The 18330-nt window shown below is 35.0% G+C and overlaps 1 long non-coding RNA gene across 1 annotated transcript; it reads left to right on the top strand.

The window, feature by feature from the left end:
• Positions 1–1683: 1683 nt before the first annotated feature.
• LOC119865212 lies at positions 1684–17334 on the top strand. The gene is made up of 2 exons (XR_005376451.1): positions 1684–1773; positions 17016–17334. It is a non-coding gene; the product is annotated as an uncharacterized LOC119865212 (long non-coding RNA).
• The last annotated feature ends 996 nt before the right edge of the window (positions 17335–18330 follow it).

Raw genomic sequence — 18330 nt, 5'->3', positions numbered from 1 at the left:
TCTCTCATGAATAAATAAATAAAATCTGAAAAGAAAGAAAGAAAAAAAGAAAAGAAAAGAAAAGAAAAGAAAAGAAAAGAAAAGAAAAAAAGAAAAGAAAAGAAAGAAAAGAAAAGAAAAGAAAAGAAAAGAAAAGAAAAGAAAAGAAAAGAAAAGAAAAGAAAAAAGAAAAGAAAAGAAAAGAAAAAAGAAAAAGCATATTCCTTGCACAAGACAGGGATAATGTTATGTAGGATCCCATCTTAGTAAAGCAGATATTCTTAGCCCTTGGATAGTGGTGCTATCAGAAGGCACTGTGGTGGGAAATGCAAACCCCTACACAAATGTAAGTTGGTCATATTCACAATGAATTACTATCCCTTAAAAGTTTGAATAGCTCTAATGTAATGAACTTTACAATTTCTGGTGGATTTCTTTAAAGCTTATATTGAGATACTGGGTTGGATACTGCAGCTCACAATTTGGACTTTCAGTAATGGCAGTGGTGTTGGTAAGGAGGAGATATGTTGTTGGGCCCATCCATAGCCCTATGCCTACTCAATTTGGAGCCCAGTGCTCAATGACTGGGGATAGAGACTGACTGAACTCTCTGTGGTATTTCTGTCCCCTGGGTATTCAGTAGATGATCCAGGTTATGCATTAACTTGAAAATCAACATTGCTCACACTTTTGTCGTACTACTACTAGTACATCCACATGTCTTTTTGTCTAGGCCTCCTTATGCCATTCTTCCAGTTCTTCTTTCAGATCCAAACCAACAAGTTATCAGCTACTGTCTATGAGTTCAGATAGTTTTACCTTAAGTATTTTATCTTTGCATACACACAGTGGCTAGTCATGCCTCCAAAGCTCTGCCACTGGGACGACTTCTTCTTACCCCTGTCCTCCAGGCACCTCCATACTTGGTATTGCTGTTTTTTGGTAGTAGTTATTTTCAGCTCACAAAAATATATTGAAGTAAGCTCTCCACAAACCAGGATCTTATTTTCCTTCCACCAGTGGATCCTAAGGAACCTTCATTAGGACCTAAGTGTAAGCTGATAGAATACCATTAACTAAGTCCAACAAATGTACTTAACTTGGAGTTATGGCTACCTATTCACATGCTTTTTTTTTTGGCCTTTGGATCTGTATGCAGAGGGCATAATCTCTATCCCAGATCTACATTATTTTTACATAGTAGATAGCTGCTGTGCCTATTCAACTTTGCAAATGATACATAGTTGTTGTTACAGACAGCATGACATTCCTCTTGAATTCTACATGTCTATAGTTAATCATCATTAAAGCTTTTGAAGTTCCAAATGGCATGTTTTCTACCACCAATCTTTCTCGTAGAGCCACTACATGTGTTAGGTTGCACAACTAAAAAGAAACTGACTGTACTCTCTCACAATAAACAGCCTTTGAAATTACCCTATAAGTATTCAGAGCAATATTCCCAAATAAGCCAAAATCCCATCTGACCTACCAAGCAAAGAGTGGTATTGATAAAAACTGCAGTGCACAAGAACTATTCTTTCAACTTGGAAGATACCTCTTGTCAACTTCCTTACCACTGTAATCCCAAAAGTTTCTATAATTTAGAAGGCCACTAAATCTTCACAGAGCTGATTTTCCATCCTTTAAGCTTTTTATGTCTTACAAAGGTATCTTCAATAATTACCACTTTCTGTTCTTCAGGTCCAATTAACATAACATCATCAATACACGTCTATGGATTGTCCAGATATTAAGGTCCCTCTGAAGTATACTGTAGCAAAGGGCAGATGAGTAAGTATAACCATGGAGAAAAGACCTTCCATGTGAAGTACTGTCTATTATTTTTGTCCTAATGCATTTTGAAATGAATGCATATGCCAGATACTTGTAACGTATGACGTGCCAAAATAGAGGCTATGCTGATTTCTTCTAGTAAAGATATCTCATCAAGCACAGAAAATGGGTAAACACTTAAGTTTGTAGTGGTGTACCATCACCTACTATGAATTGCCTTCTCCTCTCTTCACCCCCAGCCCCCACCATCATCCTCAGGAAGCTAAACTATGAAATAAATGGGGACATGACAGGGACAACCAACTCTTTATTCTTTACAGCTTTGAAAGGGGCAATAATCTCTGACTTTTTACTCAGTGTATGGCACTGATTTTAATTTATAGTCTTGGATAGGAGAGAAACTTCCAGAGGCCCTATTCTAGTGCTCAGGGAATTAACTAAAGTTTCTCCAAGTGCTAAGTGTGTCTCTTTTAAACAAGCTCAGGGACTAGGAAATGGCTACCTAGGCTGCACTGTAACCAGTGGAAAACACATCTTGGCCATCCCTCCATTTACTCTCTGGCTTTCACAGATCTCCATGTACATGGAGTCCTGGTATCAATGTCAACTTTGGATACAATATTAAAAATCTCTTGCCAAATCTGGATATTTCTCTCTCTCCTCAGTATTCAATTACTCAGATGGTCATACATGCCTTTGGGTAAGCACCAGGGAGATTACATACAGAGGTAACATACTGTTACATGTATTTGTTTCATATCATGATCCTTCAAGGAATATTAGTCTCTTCAATTGATTGTCTCTGGTCTGAGAAATTTCTCAGACATGATAATATGTGAAAGATTGTGATTTTCCATTGGAGTAGCTGCTATCAGCCTTCTAATCATCCACTTTTTAAAATCAAATCTATCAATTGATATTTTTGGCTGTCAATTCATATTTTCCCAAAGAACACTATGATCAATTGGCCAAGGTTACAACTTCCTATGGATTATATCCCCTGGTTCCATCTTATTTCAGAGTCTGTTATGGTAATTACAACTACTTTGCCTCTAGCAGTTAAGTGGGGAGCCCAGGTTCATAACATCTCTTAAAATCTCCCTTGGTATACAGGGTCCTAACCTAGGCACAGGTGATTTGCTAAAGCTTCAGAGTTAGCCTACTCTCTAGTTTGCTAGCCTTATGATAAAGATTTTTTTAAATGCTTTCATCAAGGTATTTTGATATGCTCATTATGCCCTGAGTCAGTAATAAGCTGACTTGATTGTTTAGTTTTCCTTATTCGGGGTAACAAACTTAGCAAAAACCAATCTACTCCATCATCTTTATAATCACTATTTTTTTTCATATTTACCCAATGGTAGAAATTATTCACAAGCTAGTAGATCCGCTTGAAACTGAATCACATTCACATTATCTTAGCAATGCATGTTACCTTAGCAATGCAGTATAATACTACAACTTAGCAGGGATAAAAACTTTACTGTGAACAATATGGCCCCTGGTTTAATCTGGCCAGAGAGGGATCCAAACTCAGAATCCCATCCTGAGAGTCTGGTACTAAGCAGCACTTCCAGAACCAGTTGTCTCAGTTTGGGTTCCCAAGAAACGAATGTTGAAATACAAACTTATGTGGCAGTACACAGAAAATGTTCCAGGAGAAGGCTGGGGTACTATAAAGGTGGGGAAATAAAACTTAGAAGCTAAGGAGCTCAAGCAAATGTTCAATAGCAAGCAAAATTCCCTACAAGGTTACTGTAATTCAATTCTGCATTGAATTTTGGTGACAATCCAGACCCTACATAAATTTGTACTGATCAGGAGCAAGGAAGTTAGAATATCCGTATCCCATCTATTAATTGTTGCTTAAGGCTTTGGGCTTTTTTTTCTTTTTTCTGGGAGACATGAATTCTGGGAGACATGAATTCTGGGAGACATGAATAACCAGGGAATTCATGTCTCCCAGAAAAGCCTCTTAGTACACAGGGGCAAAAATGTGATCTGAGAGACTAGGACAGGTCCCTGATAAAGAGATGCAGATGCTGGTGGTTGAGAATGAAAACACACCCAAAGATCAAGTATATGAAAAAGGTAAAGGCATCAGAATTAATCTTGAGTGGAACACTGATACTTGCTATCATGATATTTAAGGTTTTTTGGAAATTTCTGATTTTTTCCCCAAAATCTCAGCAGTTTCAACAGGATATAACAACAATTATATCACAGTGAGTGTCTCCAACTCATTCATGATTATTTTTAGCACTGTGAGGTAAAATTTATTTGTATAAGGCTGGCATAGGAAACAACTTATGTATTTGCAATGGCATATAACCTGAAATAATCTGACATTTTCAACTTGCCTTTCAAGTCATTCTTATACCAATGTGCAACTGTTCAGTTTAAGCAACTGGATAAATCATTCAAAATATCTTCCCCTCAAACTTGGTATTAATTGGTACATAAAAGTTTCCCTTTCAATAAGTCCTATGTTTGTATACATAATTAAAAATAACATAATAGTAATGTTCCAGGTGAACTAAACAAGATTTTATTGCATAGGGATAATTCTTACAATTAAAAAATAACTACTAAAAGAAATATTTTATATTAAGTATATATGATATACTATACTATATAGTTATATAAAGTATATAGTATATATTGTAATGATTTTTTTAAAGATTTTATTTACTTTAGAGAAGGGAGAGAGGCTAGGGAGAGGGAGAAAAAGCATCTCAAGCAGACTCCACACTAAGCCCAGAGCCAGATACAGGGTTTGATCTCATGACCCTGAGATCATGACCTGAGCTGCAATTAAGAGTGGGATGCTTAACCGACTGAGCCACCCAGGTGGCCCCTACTGCAATAATTATCTTATTACTTATCAATAAAACTGGAAAAAATTATAATTTACCCTGTATTGAAACACAGCTTCATTACAAGTACAATAATGGCTATATCGGCTTCATTGTTGAATGTTTGTCACTGGAGTAGGGGACAGGGATGACTTTCATCTGAAGGGAGCTGAAATGTAGAACTTTCTTCTTGGGAATACTTCAAGTGGCTACTAAAAATAAAATGTGAAGTAATTAGAAATATCAATATTAAATTTCAGGTGTATACATATTTACTATAATATAGTCTACATTTTCATTAAGAAAAAGTTTTATGGTATAAAGGTTGATACTACATAATGATTTCTCCAGCCATTCAGCATCCAGGAGAGAAAGCTCATCAGTTTTCAATGAAAATATCTAATAGAACTGAACCAAAAAACGTTTTTTGGTATAAACAAATAAAATACTTGTTAACAACAAGGCAATGAAGAAAAGAAGAGGTATATACAATGAAGCCCAAGACTGGTAGGACTGTATTGGATTTATGTCATGAATAGATAATTGCACTTGAAGAGGCAATTTATAATATAATGACCCCGTTCCCTTTCCTCTGTCAAGTTCAATTCCCCTCACCCAGATGATATGACCTATTCATACATTCTGTCTATATAAGCAAAGTAAAATGGACAGTTAAACATTTATCCAGTGACTTTAATCAATGTAGATAGATTCTTTATAAATTCTTTTTTTTTAAGAAGAAACAATTTAGTTTTCATTAATTATCTGGATAACTGTTTCCATTTTTCTCTAAAGGATGACACTGCAAATGTTTTTTTAGGCACTAATTTGTTCATCGGTAATCCAAAAGTTCTTCTCTATTCAATGAAAAAGAACTGGATAATTTTGTATGTTATATATTTTTTCAAAACCCAGTCCTTTGCCTGTATATTTAAATGTTCTCAGTTCCCTAAATTTCACCAATGTGCTAAAATAAGAATTTCACCATCCAAAATATCTAGTTCCCTTTTCTTATCACATGATTTGGGTACTGAGGATAGTGTTAATTTCCAGAAGCAAAAGTTCCAGAGTAGCTAGCCATTCATTGTCTTGGCATATGTTTGTGTCTCCGTGGCTTAATAAATGGCTTTGAGATTCCTATTTTAGTATAATTTCATAGTATGCCTGTTCACAATACAATTTGACTTTGGCATTTAATATGCCATTTAATGAAATCTTTAACAATTGTCATCTGCCAATAGAAAAGAGAAACATCTATGGAACACTGATATGCTTCTAAAATTCCAAACAAGAGACGCCTGAGTGGCTCAGCAGTTGAGCATCTGCCTTCGGCCCAGAGCATGATCCTGGAGTCTAGGGATAGAGTCCCACATCAGACTCCCTGCATGGAGCCTGCTTCTTTTTCTGCCTATGTCTCTGCCTTTCTCTCTCTCTCTCTCTCTCTCTCTCTGTGTCTTTCAAGAATAAATAAAAAAATAAAATAAAATTTCCAAACAAAATTTCAAAGATGAAAATACAAGCTCTCATACCAATTTAAAAAAAAAAAAGTTTTTCCAAATGCATGTCACAAAGCCTGACAGGCCACTGATATTATAATTTATGCTAACAATGTTATCATCCATTGAAGGATTAGTAGTGCCACATATAAGATCTCGCTTACATAGGGTATAAGCCTAAAGCAGGAAATAGGAAGTTGGTCAAAGAAAAGGAAGGAGTAAGGGATATGTAGAAATCTTGATCAAAAGTCAACTTAATACTTGCTCATCCTAGCTACAGCTGGAGTCAGATCATTGATAAAAGCCCCACTATGACCTTAACATATTCAAAATTCAGTTTTTCTGACAACTTGTTAAAAAATATAACAGTGTTTGGAATAATCCATATGAATAGTTCACAAACAAAGAAGATTCAGAAAAGTAATTGGACATTTTCAACTTTACTAAAATTTCTAATTATGCTCCACAATGAACCAAATTACTTTAATTTTAAAAGTGCATAGGGATCCCTGGGTGGCGCAGCGGTTTAGCGCCTGCTTTTGGCCCAGGGCGTGATCCTGGAGACCCGGGATCGAATCCCACGTCGGGCTCCCGGTGCATGGAGCCTGCTTCTCCCTCTGTCTATGTCTGCCTCTCTCTCTCTCTCTCTCTCTCTCTCTCTCTGTGACTATCATAAATAATAAAAAAATAAAAATTAAAAAAAAATAAAAGTGCATAATTGTTTACATTCTCCAAATTCCTATCAGCTCAGTAGCTGATAACAAACCATCATATTTCTTCCCATTAAATGGTATGATATATTATTTTATTATGAAATAAATCAAATACAGAATACATGTAATATTTATGTGCAGTTTATAAGATGAAAATATGCCTACTCTTAAATTAGATTGAGAAATAGAACCATACCAAACTCTTGTAATCCCTGTGTATATATCTTTAGTTTCAAATTCTCCATTTCCCCTAAGTACCTTTCATCCTGAATTTTTGCTTATCGGTATACCTTTTCCTTTCTAATCAGAGATACAAATATTTCTTTATATTAATGGAATCATATTATGTGAATTTTGGGGCAACATGCCTTTATATTCAACATTATATTTAGGATTTTAGGTTTATGATATTTACCAATTCACATTTCAGCTGTGGCTTAATCCTTTTCATGATTGAACAATAGTCTGAGTTAAAATTGAATAATGAATGCATCTACGCATTCTCCTGCAGGCAAAATTTACTATTAAGATTTTGTTATTTATAAATAGTATTTTTTTCATGGATTCAGAGACAAATTAAGTGAAAATTAATAATTAGGAACCAAATATTTGAGAAACAAATCATTTTACTGGTCATATAGAGATGAATCAAAATATACTCAAAGAAAAGATAAAAAAAGGTAAGCTTGCAACATGGAGCCATGGGAAATACTATAGATTTTTCTCACCAAACAAAGGAGAGTTGTCTACCATTACAAAACTATACCATTAAGAATTAAGGAATGTTGTACAAGTAATATTTTATGCACAGGAAAAAAGAAAAAAAAAACTTGAGAGGAATGTTCAGGGAATGGATAAGTCTTATAGGAACTTTCTGTATAATCCTGATCCATCAATCACATGTCATGATTTCTCTTCAAAATCTGTGCTTAAAAAAAAAAAAAAAATCTGTGCTTATAGGACAAGGAAAACAAATATAAGAAATTTCAGGCTTCTGAATGGTAATCCAAATATATAAAAAACGTAGACTGCTCTTGTCATCAATGGCTAGAGTTTGCTCAAAATATTCTTTGACTTGATATCATTGCTACATACTAGAAAAAGAAATAGGAGGAAGAAACCAGATATGAGTTCATATAAATGACAGTGGACCATTATGAATCAGCCAGAGATGATTTTTTAGTTTCAGGAAGCATTATTCACATAGTGAGAGAAGTTTACCTCTGTATATTGTAATAAACATAAAACCACATGAAAATATATAACAATAATCTCTGTAGGTAAAATGTGCCCAAGAGTGAGGGATTTGTAATTTATATTGAATTTACATTGAGTAATTTGCAAATGTTCATTTATCTGGTCAAAACACTAGGGGTAATCTGAAAATTTTATGTTAATTACAAATGCTACATTCTGAGAAGGTAAATAAATAAAACTTAAGGAGAGGTCAAGTTTTCCCATAATGAAACTACTCACTCTGATTTTGTACTTCAAATTTATGCATGTTTATCAGTAAAAGTTGATCAGAGAAATAAAAGAGACCGAGTTGAAATATTTTTCCATATTTCTTCATTTAAAGCATTACTATATAATACTATATCACATACATTATACTATTTACTATATGTGTATGAAAGGACTTGACTTTATATTATTAACTTGAGATTATTACACAGTCTATGTTCTACATGTAAGGCAATTATTATCTTTGCACCTGGGGAATTAGAGCCTAAGGTCTACAGACAGGGAGGCAGAAAGGGAAAGATGAATGTAAATTTAGGGAAAGCAAATACAAACTAGCTTCAAGACCAAGCTATAACCCATACCAGTATTTCATCACCCTTAAACCTCCAACTCCAATGATGTTGGTGTCCTGAACAGGAAGCTTGTACCTCTCACCACAGATGGAGAATGTACATGGTCCAGCAACCAGAAGCTAAATGCAGCTCTGGAGAAACTTGTATGAGCCACAGCTCTGCTGTTACTGCTCACCAAAAGACCCAGCCAACAGATTAAGAGAATCCATGTATGAACTTAAGACAATGTATGCTGCATCTATCATGATCGTCTGACTGTAAAAATAATGTGGCTGCTGCTGGTTTACTTCTGCCTTCTAAATCTTAGTTTCCTTTGATCCAGAGTGACTGGGAACTCCATAGGAAAGGAATTATAGAGACCATGACTCTAGCTTAGCTAGACTGACACAATAAAAATCCCCCAGAATGTTAAAGAAAGTGAATAGCGGGTAGTATCTTAAGACACTGTATGAAAAAGACATGTTGACATGAAGAGTGGTCCAGTTTAATTTATTTGGATTCCAGTGAGTTTAACCATAATTACATGGCCAGGAATGTCTTCCATTTGCAATTAAATTAACTCTTAAAAGGAAAAAGAGTCCCACCTAAATTATTATCAGAGAAAATATAGAAAACTCCGTTAGATTTCTACTTTCAGATTGGCAATGTGAAGAGCTATGCAGATTGGTCCTCAAAAAACCCACAAAAACTAGTGAGTATTAAGAACAATAAAATCCACTTAAAACCTCAAGAATTGTCCTAAGGGCATACAGCATATGAAGAAACTTTTATTCAACAAAATTTATCAAATCCCTGTACGAAAATATGAGAGTCTCTGATAGTTGAGCCATTTCCAATTCCTTCTCCTCCCCACCCCAGCCCCATCCCAACCCAAGTACAATGACATAAAATCCAACCTGGGTAAGTGGCCACATTAACATGCTCCTTCTCCCCTCTGCTCCTGGTCAAGGAATTGGTACCTCCCCAAAGGAGCAGGATGCCAGCATTTCTCAAATCCACAGCTCCAAATTGCAGAGAGTAAATTCCTGGCAACTGCTATTGAGAAATTAGAGGCTTCCTTCCCCCACCTAACCCATACTGAAAGTGTGGAAGCCTGATCCCAAGCATGGCAGACTAAAAATACCAGGACTCAAAAGTTTGTGAAGTAGAGGTTCCATGTTGAGAAAGGCTAGCTGAGAAAACGATTTTCTCCAATTTAGTGCCCCGCTCATAGAAAACTTTTCCCACTCCTGACTCCAAAGCAAAGGCTCTGAGATTATGCCCAGAAAGAGAGACACTGCATTAAAACAAAGAACTCTAAAGTTCTCCCCCAAGCAACTGACTATTTGAAACATTGTTGGAATGTTCAAACTTTGGAGCACTATCAAAATGGTGGTATTTTGGTGATAAATAATTAAGAGTAACACCTAAACTATAGTCTAGTTTACCAGAGGAGACCCAGGAAAAGAGAGATATGATGATTTTGGGGTCAGGAAAAAGCTTCAAACACTGGCCTAAAAAAAACTACCCCTGCAAAGAAGCTCAAGCTAAATTGGATCAGATGGTGAACTAATTTGTGACACAAGGAGTCTTTGAGAATAGAGTAATCAGCTGACAAAGAGTGGAGCCTAAAATCTGAGTGTGGTACCAACAGAGGCAAGGAAAGAGATAAACAGACTTGCTAAAACCTGTCATCCGAGGATGATTGGGAATAAGCACAAGGCTGCATCCTCTGTGAATGACATCAGAAATTTAACATTAAAGGGAAAATAGACTTCATGAAAATGGTCCAGCCAAGGCACTTAACAGATAAACAACAGCCATACAAGAACTGGAGTGGAGGGCAGGAATCAATATTTTAAGTGGCTACATACATTTTCATACACAAAAAACAAGAGAGGATTATGAAACTATATGTGAGCAGGACCAGATATTGAATTTTAGAGCAACGACATCAAACCAAAGGAAAGTAGTTTTAAAAGGAAAGCATTATGACAGTGTCTCATCAAATAAAGAAAAACAATAAAGAGATAGAAATTATAAAAAAGAACCAAATGGAAATTTTGGAGTTAAAAAGTATAACTGAAATAGAAGGAATTCACTAGAAAGACTCAGCAAATTCAATCTAGCAGGAAAATGGGATATATATGTAAGCGATTACATAAATTGAACATTCCTAAAATTTCCACGTAAATAAATTAATCTTCCAATACTGTCAATGTACCAAAATATATAAGTTCTTACAGAAACTAACCTAAAGGGATTAAGAATTTAATTCCAGAATTTAGACAAATCTTTGGCAAACAAGACTAAAGTCTTGATCAGAGAAAAACAGCTAAGTTTTCTGAGTTACCAGTATTAAGTGTAATATAAGCATATGTTTTTTATTCTACCTATCTATATTCTTCCTAAATTTCTGTAGGTTTGCTGGTTGAAATGCTACATTATTTATATTAAATGTAAAGGATTATAAAAGATGTAAACTTGTGTTTAAATTTTTAAAAAGTGTGTTTAAATTGAATCATTTTTGTGACAAACTTTACTCCAATAGTAATTATATTTTGTAGTATGTCAGCTCGTTTCAAAGATATTTAGATAACTTAAAATCTTAGACTTTTACTAAATGCATATTAAATATATAATTTCTAAAACAGAATGCCAAATATTAATGAGCATAATATTAAATTTATGCACTTGAGCTTATTTTTATGGAGTACAAAGAAGCCATGTACATGTTTGGGTATGTTAATGTGTTAATTTTTACTACATTTGATCAATTATACTCTAAGGAAGCATATGGTTATAAAAAATTGTGACACATTCATAAGTTTTGCAAGTCTGTGCAAAACACTGATTTGTCATCGATAATTGAAATGATCCACATGCTAGTTTTCTTTATGAAAATGAAGTTGCTGTGGTTAGTCACAATTAATATATTTGAATAAAACTCTGCCAGGACCAATACTGGCCAAAAAACACAACTGTTTATGTAAGTATGCAGGTTGCATTTTATTAAGAAAAAAAAAAAAAGTAGTTTTGTCCTAAAGTAAAATGTTGTTTTCAGAATGAGAAACATAAAGGACAAAGCCCGAATGGATATAAAAAGTTGTAGACGGGATCCCTGGGTGGCGCAGCGGTTTGGCGCCTGCCTTTGGCCCAGGGCGCGATCCTGGAGACCCGGGATCGGATCCCACGTCGGGCTCCCGGTGCATGGAGCCTGCTTCTCCCTCTGCCTGTGTCTCTGCCTCTCTCTCTCTCTCTCTCTCTGTGACTATCATGAATAAATAAATAAAATCTTTAAAAAAAAAAAAAAAAAAAAAAAAAAAGTTGTAGAAAGCTTACAAAAAGATAATTTTTTCATGTTCAAAGCTAGCCAGAATTTGAAAGTTTTAATACCTGTAGTTTTACGCGCCAAAATTATGCAAAACTAAAGTTTGATTTTCTGTTCAACAACAACAACAACAGCAACAGGGAGATGACTGAATGGAAAGATCCTCAGCTCACTTCATCTCATGGATACAACTAGATAACATCTGTTTCTGTGTAAATAATCCAGAAAACAACCAAAAGATTGTCAGAGTAAACTCTCCAAAACTAAATGTAGAAAAAAGGATACAGTGAAGAGGGCAAAAAGGGTGGTGACAGAGTCAGAAGTTAAAGAGACTCAGAAAGGAGGGAGAGATACTATGGGCTCAAAGGGGACAGAAACAGACCTTCACACCAGGCATCTCAGGTACAGGAAAGCCCTCAAGGAAAGATGAATTCCTGTTACATTTGGCTTTGAAAACCTCAGGTATCTAATTTTACTAGGTCTTACAATATTTATTAATTTTTTTATGTTTTTTTTTTTAATTCAATTTAGTTAACAATATATGTATTAGTTTCAGAGGTAGAATTTAGTGATTCGTCAATTGCATGTAAAACCCAAAACTCATTACGTCAAGTGCTCTTCTTAACACCCATCACCCAATTATCCCAGCCACCTATTGACTTCAGTTTGTTCCCTATGCTTAATAGTCTTTTATGGTTTTCCTCCATTTTTAATTTTACTTTCCTACCCTTTCCCAATGTTCCATCTGTTTTGTTTCTTAAATTCCACTTATGATGATATCATGTATTTGTCTTTCTCTTGTTTCACTTAGCATAATACTCTCTAGTTCATCCACATCATTGCAAATAGCAAAATCGCATTCCTTTTGATGGCTGAGTAATATTCCATTGTATATGTATAGTACATCTTTTTTAACTATTCATCAATGGTCATCTGCATTCTTTCCATATTTCGGCTACTGTGGACGTGGCTGCTATAAACATTGGAGTGCATGTGCTCCTTTTGATCATTATGTTTGTATCCTTTTGTGTCCTTTGTATAAATACCTGGTAGTATAATTGCTGGGCACAGGGTAGTTCTATTTTTAACCTTCTTTTTAAAAATATATTATTTATTTATTCATGAGACAGACAGAGAGATAGGCAGAGACATAGGCAGAGGGAGAAGCAGGATTCCTGTGGGGAGCCTGATGCAAAAATTGATCCCAGGACCCCGGGATCACAACCTGAGCCAAAGGCAGATGCTCAACCACTGAGCCACCCAGGCATCCCTGTTTGTATGGCTTCTTTGGAGAAATGTCTGTTCGTGCCTTCTCTCCATTTCTTGACTGGATTTTTTGGCTTATAATACCAGGAAGAATCAAGATTCTTGTGCAAGAATCAATGGCACAGTACTGGAAGAGAAACAACAAGTAGTTTCTAGAAGTCTGAAATTTTGGAACCCTGAAGGAACTATCCTAACCTCTGATGGGGGCTACTATAAAGGACAATTTTGTTCAGAGTAGCAGTGTTTCTCTTATAGGGAAATTTGACTCAGATGCAGCCAGGGATACGAGACCATTGGACCTAACAGGCTTCACGTTTTATCATTTCAGCTTAAGTACTTTTGCTGCTGATCGATGGAACAGAGAGAACTTACTATTCACCTCAAATCTCTATTAGGCTGGATCTGTACTCTACTCTCCCGTCTTGCCCTTGACCCTGTAACATGAATTCCCCTCCTTTTAGCAGAAAGGGCGAGAGGAATCATGAGCTTCTCCAGGGTGGCAGCAGACTGCTTGGCAACCAATCAATGTTGGGTACAAAAGGTGCCTCACATGGGGTACCTCATTGTAGAATAACAGGTTCGTTGAAGAAGGTGAGCAAAACATAAGATTAATGAATAAGAATCCTGCTTTGGATGGTGACTTGGATAAAGAGTTTTAAATTAAACAACAACAATAACAACAATAGAGTTTTAAATTAAACAACAACAATAACAACAATAAAAAACAAAAACAGGAACTTTAAAAATCAGCAGACAGGGCTCTGGGAGAGCCAAGAGTATGGTATAGGAAAATGAGTCCCCACCCTTAAAGAGAAAACACAATAAACACCCTTGCTGAAATACAACACAGAAGCAGCTGTTTGAAAAACACCTGGGATATACAAAAAAGAGATTGATTTAATCTCAAAGTGTGTGCTGAAGGAACAGGGATCTTTAGGAGACTTCTCCAGGAAAAAAGTTGCTGGTGAGCACTATTTCTCCTCCAAACCCTAGCCTAGACACAGACACCTGTGGGAACTTGCACAGCACTAAAACATTCCACCTAACCTGCTCACAACACACCCCATCCCCGCCTTCTCCTACAGACACACCACTTCAAACTTAATATAGATTGCTATATGCAGAAGATTTTATTTATAAAATTAATGGTAAAGAGAAAGGAATCCAAGTATATGGCTAAAGAAAGCCAGCAAACTGTGAGAATAGAGAAAAAAAGAGGAATAGTAGAATTACAAAACAACAATAAAATGAGTAACAAAATGGCAATATTTACATATATCAATAATTATTTTGAATCTAAATGGAATAAATGCTCCAATCAAAATACAGTAACAGATGGATTAAAAAAAAAAAAAAAGACCCATCTATTTGCTGTCTATAAGAAACTCCTCTTCCAGACCTAAAGACTCATGACAGGATCCCTCAGTGGCACAGTGGTTTGGCGCCTGCCTTTGGCCCAGGGCGCGATCCTGGAGACCTGGGATTGAATCCCACGTCGGGCTCCCGGTGCATGGAGCCTGCTTCTCCCTCTGCCTATGTCTTTGCCTCTCTCTCTCTCTCTCTCTGTGTGTGTGACATCATAAAAAAAAAAAAAAAAAAAAAAAAAAAGACTCATGACAATTGAAAGTAAAGGGAGAGAAAAGCATTTATCATGTAAATGGGCTCCTGGGAATATCACAAAGGATATATTCTTTTTTTTTTTTTTAAGAATATATTCTTTCACCTTATATATAGAGAGATAGTAGAAATAATTAGATATATTTGATAGGAGTGACAGGGAAAGTATGGTCAAATCAGAAGAGCAGATAACCCTTTCGTGGGTTAGGTATGAGTAAAATGTTCTTAATATAAATATTGCAGAAATCCTATGAGATTTCTATAGATTTGCCACTGCACTGGCTATATTTCTATTTGATTATCAGTCTCCTGGTGTTAATTTGCCTGATATTAAACCACAAGAGTTTAGTGTTATTCATCATAATTCCAGTTGCTGTTAAAATCCTGATTTAATAACAATTTTACTTATTGAATCCAGTATATCCTAGTGATTTTCCTTTGGAGATTCACACTTATGAAATTAACATACAGGTATTTGGTAACTTTCTCAAGCTTACTAAATCTTTTTAACTTGATGATCTTGATATATTCTTGGTATACTATGATACATTAGGCCTCTGAGTTATTACACATCAGATTTTTTTCTCTCTAATGAGATTATGTTCAACTATTTTCATAAATTAGGTGTAAATACCGTTCTTTGGAAACAGACATTCATTATGTTTAGATATTATCAAAATTTTTTTGATTGACTTAGTTTGCTCTACATGTCACAAAAACGAGGAAATTGTCTTTGTCAGTTACGTCATTCCTACAATAAAATCTCATCAGATCTGTCAATTTTGAAATTTATTGTAAGTCAACCACAGTGATTTCAGATTTTTTTCATCTACAGATAGTTGTTTTACTGTCATGCTTCTCTGAAAGTACTTGCAAATCAGCTACTGTGAAATTCTTTAACAAAAAGTGACTCAGAGACCCTTAGAAAATGACTGTGCCAGTCAAGTACTCTTTGGCATAAATTCTTGAAGATATTTCATAAATAAATTAAAGACCACATAGAATAAATCAGGATTTCCATAACTCTAGTGGAGCAGCAGATGTGGTCATGAGATTGCTAAACCAAGATCAAATAGGATAAGAATTAAATACATAGAACTGAATGACTAAGTTTTATTTGGAATATTGCTGATGTCTTTTTTAAATTTTTATTTATTTATTTATTTATTTATTTATTTATTTATTTATTATTTATTTATTTAGATTTATGTATTTATTTATTCCTGAGAGACACACAGAGAGAAAGGCAGAGACATAGGCAGAGGGAGAAACAGGCTTCTCGCAGGGAACCCAATGCGGGACTTGATCCCAGGACCCTGGGATCATGATCTGAGCCAAAGGCAGATGCTCAACCCCTGAGTTACCCAGGTGCCTCTTGCTGATATCTTAATATCCTATTTTCTGGATATATGGAACCACTTTCTCTTTTAAGCTATATTATATAACTCAAAATAATTTAGCAGACTATGGTTTTTAAAAGAGAAATAAAACATTTATCTTTGCTGTGCCCTCTAGAATTCAGAAACTTTTATTGAATATCCTTATCTTCATGGCAATATTTGTATAGACTCATTAAGTGTTTGTCTGACATGTTAACAGGGTATAACTCAAAACTTTTGTTATGAACATTTCTCGTTTTCTTCAATATTAGCTCCAACCCTCCAAACTTATATTTCCAATTTAGTCCCAAGAACTAAAACCTGAACACCCATATCCTGATCAAGACTTTAGATTGATGCATATCTAGGCTTCCCCCAAGAATCTGAAGAAATACCATAAGCAAAAGCCTAACAAATTTAGATTTTCACCAAAGGACTCCTCAGTGCATCAGATTATAAGGACATACTGGATTTCTCCATGAACAGGCAAGCCAATGACTGAACCATAAAGTATGTCTAAAGAAATGCTTGGGTCATGCATGTCTCTATACTTGGTATAGGTAGTCAATACTTTGGACGATATCACCAAGAGCACTGATAACTTATTTTCATCAAGGTGTCCTTTAAAAAAATAAATTAAAAAAAGATGTCATATATAATGAGGAATGAAGCATAATAGATAGGCTTTCATCCACCAATCTCTTGGAATATGCTGGACTGAAGAGTCTCAGTATTCATCTCTTGGCTCTTTAACACAATTAATACGAATTATTTCTTTCATTTCAGGTGTCCCACTTTTAAGAGGCCTGATCTCCAGAGCTGTAAGTCAACTGATGTTGTCCTTCATGCCTCAACAGGGTTCATGGAATTTGGAGTTTTGAAGAGATCATTTCTTAGGCCCAGATTAACCCTACTCAGCAAGTTTATGACTGCTTCTGAGTTTTTTAGTGATGAATGATGATCATCATGAACAAAAGAAATGGATATTTTGAACCTTGAGATGACATACCAAAACTTATGATACAATTAAAGAAGTGCTTATAGGAGAGAGTATAACTGTAAATAAATATTTATATTTAAAAATAAATATTAAAAAGAATTTAAATCAATAAGCTAATCTTTCCCTTTAGCTGAAAAATAAGAGTAAACTGAAGACAAAGCAGGTAGAAGGAAGGAAATAATAAAGATTAGTGTGGTGACAAAATTTGTGTCTTACTGATAGAAGGTCCTGGAAAACTGCAAATTTCTCCATCTGTGTTCTAGGAAATGGATGACAACAAAAAGCAACCTGCCCCATGTGGTTTCAGTAAGACTAGCTGTCCATTCCTCCTCATGACCTCTATAAGATGCAAGAATGACTCATTTGTGACATGGCCACACAAATACATTTCATTTTTACCTGAACATACTGACAAGCCCAACACAGAGAATCAACTCCATTTTTTAGCTCATGATGTGAAATATTAGGTGAACTATTTATCCCTTTGAAACTAGCTAGGTGCACAGATAAATGCTTTCTATCTAGCTGATTGACTGAGACAAAAAAAAAAAAATCACAAAGAAGTCCAAAATATAAGTTATCCGGTTATAATCTAATCCTCTCTATGAAAGTATAAAGCAAAACTACCCTGCTCAGACTCTTAGTTATTTGGATCTTATATTTTTCTCTTGTTGCAAAAGCCTAAATAAAACAAATTTCCTTATTTGATCAGTGTTGGGTTTGGCAGAAGAAAGTAGTGAAAATCAACAAAACTGCATTGTTATTGTGGTGATGGTATCACAGGTGTTTGCATATGTCCAAACTCATCAAATTATACATTTTAAATACATACAGTTATTTATATGTAAGTGATAGCTCAATAAAACTGTTAACATTTATATAAAAATTATTTTCAAGAGGAAATAGAATGCACTAGTATATTCGGTAAATTGCTTAATTGCAGATTAAGATGATTTAAATACAATCCACTCTTCATATTTATTTTGTTGGGAACATATATATGTAAAATTGGGTAAAAGTTTAATGAAATAGAAGGCGAAATTGAAAACATCTGTGGATTTAGACATGATAATTATTACTGGTAATGTCTAACAGTTGCCT

This window comes from Canis lupus, chromosome 22 (assembly GCF_011100685.1).
Source record: "Canis lupus familiaris isolate Mischka breed German Shepherd chromosome 22, alternate assembly UU_Cfam_GSD_1.0, whole genome shotgun sequence".
NCBI lineage: Eukaryota > Metazoa > Chordata > Mammalia > Carnivora > Canidae > Canis > Canis lupus.
Note: the sequence above shows the minus strand (reverse complement) of the source record. Positions and strands in the feature narration are given on the sequence as shown.